At 35.5% G+C, this 11614-nt stretch overlaps 1 long non-coding RNA gene across 1 annotated transcript; it reads right to left on the minus strand.

Moving 5' to 3' along the window:
- Positions 1-1798: 1798 nt before the first annotated feature.
- LOC108371528 (uncharacterized) lies at positions 1799-1992 on the minus strand. The gene is made up of 2 exons (XR_001848759.1): positions 1900-1992; positions 1799-1845 (listed from the first exon to the last, which is right to left on the minus strand). It is a non-coding gene; the product is annotated as an uncharacterized LOC108371528 (long non-coding RNA).
- Between the last annotated feature and the right edge of the window lie 9622 nt (positions 1993-11614).

Raw genomic sequence — 11614 nt, forward strand, 5'->3', positions numbered from 1 at the left:
ATATTTTATGTAATTATTCAAAACCATATTTACCTATTTGAAAGTCAGAAACACATTCTACTACTTATATACATATGTTAATACTGATAAGGCACATATATGAGTGGAAGAAGGACCTATCTCGGCAGCCATTTCGAAAATGCCCTATCTCAGAAAACTTTTCAAGAACGCCCTACTGCAGGATTTATTGAATAACGCCCTATTTAAGAATTTTATTGAAAGCATTGTATCCAAAAATTTGGTTGAAGAACGCCCTATCTCAGAATGCGGTCAGCTGCCGATTCAAAAACGCCCTATCTCAGCACATTTTCAATGTATTTTCGTTTAAGATGGGGCTTTTTAAGCCGAGTTCTGAGATATGACGTTCTTCAACCAAATTTTGAGATAGGATGTTTTCAATAAAATTCTGAAATAGGGCGTTCTTCAATAAAATTCTGCTGTTTTCTGAGATAGGTCGATCTTACACTCAGCCATCGATATTCAAAACAAAAACCAAATAAATTCAATATTGAAACTTCCTTGGATATTAAACAAAAAAACTCAAAAAATATTACCAATATTATAAACTTTTCATTCAGAATTTACAATTTTTGTATGCAGTTTTATGGCTTATTAAATTTTAGTGGAATAAGGCGCATGTTTGAAGTTTCTAAAAGACCCCGTTGATTTTTTATAATTTTTTTGGTGACGGGGATATGAACTTTCTTCTATATAAAAATTTACTTTAAGTTTGTAGTTTGTGGAATTTTTCTAATTTTGGCATAAAATCAGTTTATGAAATGAAATTAATGTATTAAATAAATGCATGAAATGAACAATACTTTTCTAAATAATTAATTAACATTAAACAAACTGAAAAAATAGTTAATACCGTTCAAAGTGATACAATTCTATTATTTTGAACATAGGGGTATGTAGTGTTAAAATTAAGTATTTTCAATTGTTTTGAATTGATCCGCAAGTATTCGCATTTCAAGGGCAGGCTTTTCAGATGCAAATAGTTTTTGTAGTTCGTGAACAGCGTGGCGACGAATAACTGTTATCCAGGTTTTTTTTTGAGAAATAAAAGGGCCATTTATAGATTTTTCGAAAAAAGTATTTTATTGTTAATTGTCCACAGATTTTACTTGAGTTGTATTAATTAGTTTTTAAATTTTAATCCCTATTCGCATCTGACAGCAGTGTAAACTTTGAAAGAAAAGTTCATGTTGCAAGCAAGTCTTTTTCAGGTGTATTTTTTCAAAGGCTTTGTATAAAAAAAGACAAAAAAAGAAGAAAACTGTATAGGGTTGATCGAATGAATGGCCGTCCTAGTCAGCAGTTCCGAGTCTATTCGATTTTTGAGAATGAGGCCTTATGTTGGACAACAGGGGAAGTATAAGGGATTCAAAATGGAGAGCTTACGGTTACAGAAGATATGGAACAAATTAACTGGCGACGACCTGCGTGCCAAATGATCTTTCTCTCAAAGTTTACACTGCTGGCAAATGTAAATAAGGATTAAAATTTAAAAACCAATTATTACAACTAAAGTAAAATATCTGGAAAATTAACAATAAAGGACTTTTTTCACGAAATCTATTAAGGACCCTTTTATTTCTCAAAAAAACCTGGGTAACAGTTATTCGTCGCCACACTGTACTTCTTTCAATTGGGTAATACGTAAAGTGTTCTCGATTTTCGCAAATTCCACTTCTTCTTCCACTTTTCTTTCCGTCCATTTAGACTTTATTTCTGCTAGCTTTGCCTAACTTGTGTGTTTTCTGTTTACACTTTCAGTGCACAGCTTTTTGTTTTGAGGCGTTTTCAACTGCATTTATGTGTAGTGCTCCCAAGGCTCATAATCTACAAACAAACAAGCAAATTAGAATTTTAAAATTATAAAACATTTGCTGCTACCTTCTTTTTCAGTTGTTGTATGATTTGGGGTTGGAGCACGAAGCCTTTTGCTTGTTGATGATTGTTCACGCAAGTCCATATCATCGATTACACAATCTGTGAATTGAAATATTTGCAACCGTTTGTTAATTTTCATTAGGCAGATTATGATATTTNTGTTCACGCAAGTCCATATCATCGATTACACAATCTGTGAATAGAAATATTTGCAACCGTTTGTTAATTTTCATTAGGCAGATTATGATATTTATTAATTGATGTCTTGCTACTTCAATAAACAAAATTCATTGTTCCTTCGTTTGGCTTTGCACCACTTGCTGGCTTCGAACATTTCGTTGCTGAGGATCACTTCCAACTGTTAAAGGCCAAACATACATAAACATACATGTTAGTCATAATCAGCGTTACCGCTTTGGTAATTTTTAACCAAAATTGGTTATTTTTTTCTTTCTATAACAGATTTGGTAATTTATTTTTCAAGTTGGTAACTTTTTCGATTCGGTCCTACATGTCACATAGGTCAATAAAGGTTCTGATTCCACATTAGGAAGTGGCCCGTAAGCGATTCCTTTTATATAAATACCAGGTAATCCTGAAAATTTCTCAAGGCGAAAAGGTGTTCCAGCGTTCCTTGGTTAAAAGACTGGTATGATCTATAAAACTGCTTGAAAGTGGTTATCGCTATATCTACCGTGTCCTTTCCCGAGAGGTTTTGGGTGGTCATACCTTTCCCTGTCAGTTTGTCAGCTTTGCAGTTACTATCAATTTTCCATTGTACCCGGCAACCATATAACTCATAATTATCATTTGGCAATTTGCAACTACATACCTGAATGATCCAAATCTGCAGGATGTTTCTCGAATGGTAGGAAGTCGTTGTCGTATTTGGACTCCATTCCCTGCACTTGTTTCTCCGGAAATATCTCGCACAGTAATATGTCAATATGGGAAGCAGCTGGCTCTCTGGATGGACCTCTGCCCGTTCCATAGGCATACTTTTTGTGGTCTGCAGATCGTTTTTTTCATATCTGCTTTCAAGTTCAAATACTTTGTTCGCAGATTTTTTGCTGACCGTGGTGCCCCGGAGCACATCGAGTTGAAACTCTCCGCTGCATTTTCCCATGCTTTTTCTTTTCGTAGCTTTCCACTCCAACATATTTGCATTTTTCCGCACTAGGCTTAGCAAAGTACTAACTTCATCTGCTGAAAAATGTTTGGTTCGAGCTGCACTTTCCATTTTAAACTTTTCTAATATAACACCACAATTTATTTGTTTACATAAATCAGTTGTTATTTCTACTAACATCCCTGCTTTTAGATCTTTGGGTTGCCAAATCTGAATAATGATCAAACGCAGGAAACTTAAGTGCAAAGTTAAATAAAAATTAAATTTAAAATTAAATCCGAGTTAATTTGCAAAAGAAAAAATTTGGTGAAACCGACTGTTAGAGCCACTTGCATCATGTCTGGGTAACACTTTCCGCGAGTTAAACCTAATAATCGGCGTTATCGACTTCCTGTTATAAGAATGGCGTCGGTAACGTCGATAAAGATGTGCAACTAGGAGCAAGTGTTAGCTAGACATGGTGCAAATGGCTCTTAATAGGTTGATTTCCTCTTCCTAAACTCCATAATGTTTAATACTTAATTTAAGAATGTTTCATTTAAATTGAATAAAGTTTCATTGAATCTGAAAAAGGTCTCATTTAATTTGAAAAAGGTTTCGCTTTATCTGAAACAGGTTTCATTTAATTTGAAAATGGTTTCGCTTAACATGAAAAAGGTTTCATTTAATTTGAAAAAGGTTTCACTTAATTTGAAAATGGTTTCATTAAAACTGAAAATGCTATAAATTTCAAGAACCTAAGTGAAGTCGGTAAGCTAATGAGAATATGTATGAATGTATGTACAGTCGGATGCCCATAGAAAATTTTTTTTTTGGAAATTTCAAGACCCTACCCCCTAATTTTGTTTGTTTTTATGAGAAATATTATTGCCTATTTTTATAGAGTTTTTAAAGGTCATTTCGAGGTCGCGACCTGTCGAATTAGGCCAGAAAATAGGATTTTGTAGATTCAGCAGTTTTTGAATGACTGTTTTTGATTCGAGTACAAAGATCGAATATGATATGGTATATAATAATTAAACGGTATATAATAATTTATTGTCGGACTAGGCTTGTTGGGATTTTTTATCGGGTAAATTAAAAGAAAAAACCATATTTCTCTTAATTTTTTAAATTGTGACCATAGATAATTTCTACAATTTCAAATATGGAGTACTATCTAAAATTAAATCCATTTTGAAATAAGTTGATAGCTCATTTACTGCAATCGCATAAAAATTGTCGAAGTTAGGGGACTTTTCTTAAATACAGGCTTGAATTTATATTGTGTATGTACCGGAATTTAAAATTTTTTAATCAGTGTGGCCAAGGATTTCATCAATATTTATTCAAAATTGATATATGCAATCGCTCTTTAGCAAAGAAGTGGTTTTTCAAGAAATTTTAGGAAAATGGGGGTGACACCGCCCTTTTATATGATATATACGTATCTCAAAAACTACTTGGCCGAATTTGCTACACACATTCGGTCTAGGCTTCTTAAGCGCCATATTGAAAATTTTTGAAATCGGGCTCCACCAACGTAATGGTAATTTCGAAAAACTCAAAGCTAGCTATATTTTTTAGGAGGAGTAGGTTTTGTCCGATTTCAAAAATATTCAAAACGGTACTTAAGGAGGCTAAGCACAATATATGTACCAATTTTGGTCGAGATCGGTCAAGTAGTTTTTGAAATACGCATATATCATATAAGTGGGCGGTGCTTCCCCAATTTTCATAAAATTTCTAGAAAACCGTTTTTTTACTAAAGGGAGAATGTATATATCAATTTTGAATAAATACACACATATAAATTCAAGGCCATATTTAAGAAAAGTCGCCTAAATTCGACTATTTTTATGCAATTGCAATAAATGAGGTATCAGTTTATTTGAAAATATATTTAATTTTCGATAGTACTCCATATTTTGAAATTGTAGAAATAATCGATGGTCAAAATTAAAAAAAAATAGGAGAAATATGGATTTTTTTAAATTTAGCCGATAAAAAATCCCAACAAACCTAGTCCGACAATAGATTATTATATACCGTTTTAAAGACCTATATATCCTCTTCCCATATCATATTCGAACTTTGAAATCGAATCAAAAATAGTCATTAAAAACTCATAAATCTACAAAATCCTATTTTCTTACCTAAATCGACAGGGCCCGACCTCTAAATGACCCTTAAAAAATCTATCAAAATAGGCAATAATATTTCTCATAAAAACGAATAAAATTAGGTGATACGGTCTTGAAATTTCCAAAAAAGCATTTTCGATGGGCACCCTAATGCAAATATCACATATGTATATGACAATAATTTATAATAAAAGTCATATCAATTTGTAAAACATGTTTCACCATTTAAATTAAGTAAATCTATATATATTCGTTTTTACGTTTAATATGGTTTACATTTAATTAAATTATTTCATTACAAATATTTTTTATATCCCTTCGACTTGTAAACAACAGCATTAGTTAGTATTATCAGAATAAAAAAATACAATTACGTCAAGTTTTATTAATAATGTGAAGCGAATCTTTTAGATTTCATACATTTGGTGCTAAAATTTTTCACCACTTTAAATTGCTGCACAACACTCAAATTGCCGGAAAAGCATTGTCCGCAACCCTAAGTCCTTTATAGGGGCCAAATTTGGAGAAAAAAGCTCAGTCTGATAACTGGACATACTGAGGTTCGAATTGCAACTGGCGGAAATTTTCATTTCTATTTTTTAAAAGTGACTAATCGCTTTTTGTACCCGTTCGGGTATAGAAGGGAACAAGACATCCTGGTTACTAGACATCCCGGTTTTCCAGGATTTGTCCTGATTTAAACAACTGGTCGTGGTGTCCTGATTTTGTATCTTCAGGCAAATGCCAAAAAGGTGCTTTCGCTACTCAAACAAAAGCTTCCAGAAGGGCTTTTGTAGGACGTACATACTTCTGAAGGCCTTTTGAAGAAGTTCTTTTAAAGCTGNTATTGTATATGACAATAATTTATAATAAAAGTCATATCAATTTGTAAAACATGTTTCACCATTTAAATTAAGTAAATCTATATATATTCGTTTTTACGTTTAATATGGTTTACATTTAATTAAATTATTTCATTACAAATATTTTTTATATCCCTTCGACTTGTAAACAACAGCATTAGTTAGTATTATCAGAATAAAAAAATACAATTACGTCAAGTTTTATTAATAATGTGAAGCGAATCTTTTAGATTTCATACATTTGGTGCTAAAATTTTTCACCACTTTAAATTGCTGCACAACACTCAAATTGCCGGAAAAGCATTGTCCGCAACCCTAAGTCCTTTATAGGGGCCAAATTTGGAGAAAAAAGCTCAGTCTGATAACTGGACATACTGAGGTTCGAATTGCAACTGGCGGAAATTTTCATTTCTATTTTTTAAAAGTGACTAATCGCTTTTTGTACCCGTTCGGGTATAGAAGGGAACAAGACATCCTGGTTACTAGACATCCCGGTTTTCCAGGATTTGTCCTGATTTAAACAACTGGTCGTGGTGTCCTGATTTTGTATCTTCAGGCAAATGCCAAAAAGGTGCTTTCGCTACTCAAACAAAAGCTTCCAGAAGGGCTTTTATAGGACGTACATACTTCTGAAGGCCTTTTGAAGAAGTTCTTTTAAAGCTGTTTTTAGTTTATAAAAATCATACTTCTTTTAGGAATTTAAAGATTTAAGATTCAGATCAAATATATTTTATTGAGACTTAAAATGCTTATTGAATCCTATTTGTAATGCTAAATAATATAAACGTATGCTTAAGGACGCATGCAGGGAAGCACTTTTTTCAGTTCTTATTGGGTAAGTCTTTTAGAATGGCTTCACTTCANTATCTTCAGGCAAATGCCAAAAAGGTGCTTTCGCTACTCAAACAAAAGCTTCCAGAAGGGCTTTTATAGGACGTACATACTTCTGAAGGCCTTTTGAAGAAGTTCTTTTAAAGCTGTTTTTAGTTTATAAAAATCATACTTCTTTTAGGAATTTAAAGATTTAAGATTCAGATCAAATATATTTTATTGAGACTTAAAATGCTTATTGAATCCTATTTGTAATGCTAAATAATATAAACGTATGCTTAAGGACGCATGCAGGGAAGCACTTTTTTCAGTTCTTATTGGGTAAGTCTTTTAGAATGGCTTCACTTCAGACAGCCTACCTAAATTATCTTTAGGTTATGCATATAAAAAATGGCACAAATGATCATGAAGCGCATTGTAGGATATGTGGAAATTTGCTAATGGTGGGAAGGCAAGCACTCAAGACTACGTTAAAAGTGCCAAAAATTTTTCCAAGTTACGTCACGGTCACGTTAGTTCTCTTATGATTAACTTGGAGGTTACACATATCAAGAACTGGAAAGCACGTTGCAATCCGCTCACACTTTTTATTAATACACCTGCACATACAACTTGAACTTCGTATTCATATCAATTTTTCCTTTCAAGCCGTGAGGCACCTTGGAAGTCAAGTCAAACAGCTGATCAGATTTAGTCTGTTCCCTTCCTTCGGGATTTCGTCAAAAATAGCCAGGAAGATATTACTGCAGGTATTATAAATATGTGTGTAGGAACGAGGTGAGAGTTTAAAGTGGTTGCCTTGACGACGGCATCCTGAAAGTAAAAGTGACTATCAAGTTGCGTGCGGCATGTGTCACAGCTGTCAATCCAAATGAATTTTGACAAGCAGTATATGTGATCAACTTGAAACCAAGTTGTTGATCGTGTGACTTCACAGTAAAAAAAAATTGAATTTGAGCGTTTCATCATCATCAATTACCTCTACGGGTTGTGTCACAAAACTACATTGCTTACAATATCAGAAATTAGTTCAAATTATGCAACGCCAGAACCAAAGAAACTGTATTTGTAGGCAATAAGGGTCCTGGTCGAATGGTTCGGGATTATGACAGTCCTATGTTAGTCGCATGTTCCTTTGCGATTGCTCTCGTAGTCATCCCGAATTAGTCGAATTTTTTTGCAGGGTGGCTGTAGCCGTGTGCGCAAAGATGCTTGCCACAATTTGTTAATTTCCAGATTCCACGTGCAAATTAAATATCAGAGAGGGTAGGCTCAGAAAAATGCTCTCAGGTGCTGCCAAGAAAGCCCCAAAGACCTGATGGCTCTTGGACTGAAACCGAGGAGGAATCACTGGATCTGCTTCTAGGCACACACTTTCCGGGTGCCACGGACAGCAGGCCGGTACAGTCACAATTAATTGGAGATCATCCAGTCACTGGATATTTCATCACTAGGGAAAGGGTCATCTGGTCTATAGGGCGTTTAAGCCTTATAAATCACCAGGTCCGGATCGCGTTGGCAGCAAACTTTACAGCAAAGCTCAGCGTGGCTACACGCTATAATTACACTGTGGAACAAATTCAGGTTAGCAAAAGTTAGGTCGATTCTGAGAGTGAGGGGTGAAAATAGAGGCTAAATTAGAAGACCCGTATCGCGGCGTTTGTTTATGTTAGTTCGATTTTTTTTTTAATCGACCATCGAACTTTGCAGTCAAATGCCGATTTTCAGCATATTGTATATATGGTTTTTTGGCTATAACTCGTCGACTAATTGATATTTTTTCAATCTGTTGAACGTATTTTCCACAAAACTAAGTCTTTTTTGCTTTCTGTTTGATCTATAATATGCTCCTCAGTTTCTTCAATAAATTTCATTTGAAAAGAAAACAATCATAATACAAAACTTGCGTTTTCCAGCTTAATATTAATTTACTTCTCATTTCTTATGTACCAATTTTTTCAGTGTTGGTTTTGAAGAAACATTGAAAAAGAAATTATAAAAATATGGAAAAAATATAATTTTCAAATGTTAGTTATGAAAAGTTTTAAGTAAAAAAAAAAAGTTTTAAGTAGTCAAATATAACGAACACCAGTGGCGCATTTGCTGCGACCTCAAAATAGTTTCATTGATTACAGGCTTAACAGCATCTGGCCGTCCAAAATATCCGTGTTTTTTGTGCGATTGGGATTCACGATACGGAGAAGGTATTAAAGGAAGAAACCAGTACAAACAGCATAACTGGAATAGTCGCATTGGACGGAAATGGCCTAAAGACAATAGGCTACACGATAGGCTATTAAGCTGGAAAACGCAAGTTTTGTATTATGATTGTTTTCTTTTCAAATGAAATTTATTGAAGAAACTGAGAAACATATTATAGATCAAACAGAAAGCAAAAAAGACTTAGTTTTGTGGAAAATATGTTCAAAAAGCATGAACAAAAAAATTCCAACATTGGGCTTCATAAGCACTACAAAAATTTTCTAAATAAATTTTTTTAAAAATTTTAATTATTGCACAGGTCTCTAGCAATAATTTGGCTTTAACAGATTGAAAAAATATCAATTAGTCGACGAGTTATAGCCAAAAAACCATATAAACAATATGCTGAAAATCGGCATTTGACTGCAAAGTTCGAAGGTCGATTAAAAAAAAATTCGAACTAACATAAACAAACGCCGCGATACGGGTCTTCTAATTTAGCCTCTATTTTCACCCCTCACTCTCAGAATCGACCTAACTTTTGCTAACCTGAATTTGTTCCACAGTGTTATGGGAGTATTAGGTCTTAATCATATGCCTAGATTGTGGAGCGAATCGAGAGTGGTGTTCATTTGCAAGGCAGGGAAGATGTCCCACAACAACCCAAACAATTTCAAGCCCATCACCTTGTCGTCATTTCTACTGAAGGTTATGGAGGGACTGGTGTAGGTCCATATCAGAGAGACAGTTGGTGACTCACTCTCTACCACAACACGCATATAGAAAGATCACTAGACATCAAAGAATATACGCTTGCAGCCTTCCTGAATATAGAAGGCGCCTTTAACGACATCATGCCGGGCGCGATAACGGCAGCGCTGACGGGCCTGGGCATCGACTTGTGCTTGGTTGCGCTCGAGAACCAAATGCTGCGATGCAGGGTGGTTTGAACGGAGCTGGCGGTGGTATCGTTGACCAGGTTCGCAAAAAAGAGTTCCCCGCAAAGGGGGAGTCCTATGCCCTATTTTATGGGTCGCAGGGGTAAACACACTGCTGTGTGTCATGGAAGGGGGTGGCAGTAAGGTTATCGCGTATGCGCATGATCTTGCACTAACAGTAAGTGGTAAATTTCCACAGGCCCTATGTGACATTATGCACGTAAAACTGAAGGAAGTCGAGAGGTGGACAAAAAATAACGGGTTAGGTGTAAACCCAGGCAAAACAGAACTCGTACTGTTCACAAGAAAGTACAAAATCCCCACATTGATAACACCAAAGCTGACACAGACCACGCTAAAACTAAGCGAACCCGCGAAATACCTGGGATAGCCGTAGATAAAAAAGCTGGATTTAAAACACCGAAGAGCGGGTGCGGAAGGCCACCGTTGCCCTATATAGCTGTAGGAGGGCAATTGGCCAAAAATGGGGTGTAACCCCGTGTCTATTGCACTGGATATACACCGTCGTGATGAGGCCCATACTTCTCTATGGGGTAGTGGTATGGTGGCCAGTGCTAGAGGAGAAAGTAAACAGTTCTAAATTACAAAAAGCGGAGAGTATAGCCCTGATCTGCTCTTCGCACAACACCTACTATGGCAATGAATGTGATTCTAAACGCTGCGAATGCCGCCCTAAGACTACAGGAGCTTAGAAGCTGGAAAGCGCCTCAATGTGGTCACACTACAATTCTTATCAACCGACAGCTACCGAGCACAATGGACGTTCACTAAAGGTTATAGCGTAACTTTACCTAGCAGAGAATCATGGATCGAAGAAGTTCCGGGATCTGAAGATGCCATAAGATTCTACACGGGCGGCTCCAAACTAGAAAACAGGGTAGTAGGAGGGGGCGTCTACTCGGTACAATTGGGAATACAACAATAATTCCGTCTACCTGACCACTGTAGTGTCTTTCAAACCGAACTGGCAGCCAGTGTTGCCATTTTAGACGTTTTCTGGCTAAATTTAGCCGGTTGCGATAGCAAACAGCCGGAGAAATTTCGGTTTAGCCCGAAGCCGATTTGTTACCCGTTTTACTTCCTATCCACTTTCACCAGCCTGGAAGAGGATGGGTATGCCACTAGCTTACTGCAAGCTCTTATAAGGGAGTTTTTTTTATCCATGCGGTATCACAATGGGCCCTGATTAGGCCTAAGTGGTGTCATCTGGGCCCAGCAGCACCTTCGACCTACCAACCTACCTACCATCTCTTGATTATTCACTTCATGGATGGAGAAGTGATACATATGTCTTATGGATTCATGAAAAGAGTAGCTGATTGTCAGATTTTTTCCAGTTTAAAGCGTGTCGCCTATTACCTTTTTTCATTGTTTTGATCCTCAGCTCTTGTATGTGTACACGTAAATTTGTAAACGTTTTATTTGTTTTTACACCAAAATGTATACAAAATTACTATTAAAATAAATGTATTTACGCGTATCAAACTGTGATTGTTTTTATTTTATTTTCTGTCTTTATTTGCAAATCCGTTTTCGATTGCCAAATGAATTACATTTATACAAAAAATTATATTTGTGTGGCATATTTGTAGGGATTTTATTACAAAACGA

The sequence above is a fragment of the Rhagoletis zephyria genome, unplaced genomic scaffold (assembly GCF_001687245.7).
Source record: "Rhagoletis zephyria isolate East Lansing unplaced genomic scaffold, Rhagoletis_zephyria_1.1 Rzeph_scaffold_00069, whole genome shotgun sequence".
Taxonomy (NCBI): Eukaryota; Metazoa; Arthropoda; class Insecta; order Diptera; family Tephritidae; genus Rhagoletis; species Rhagoletis zephyria.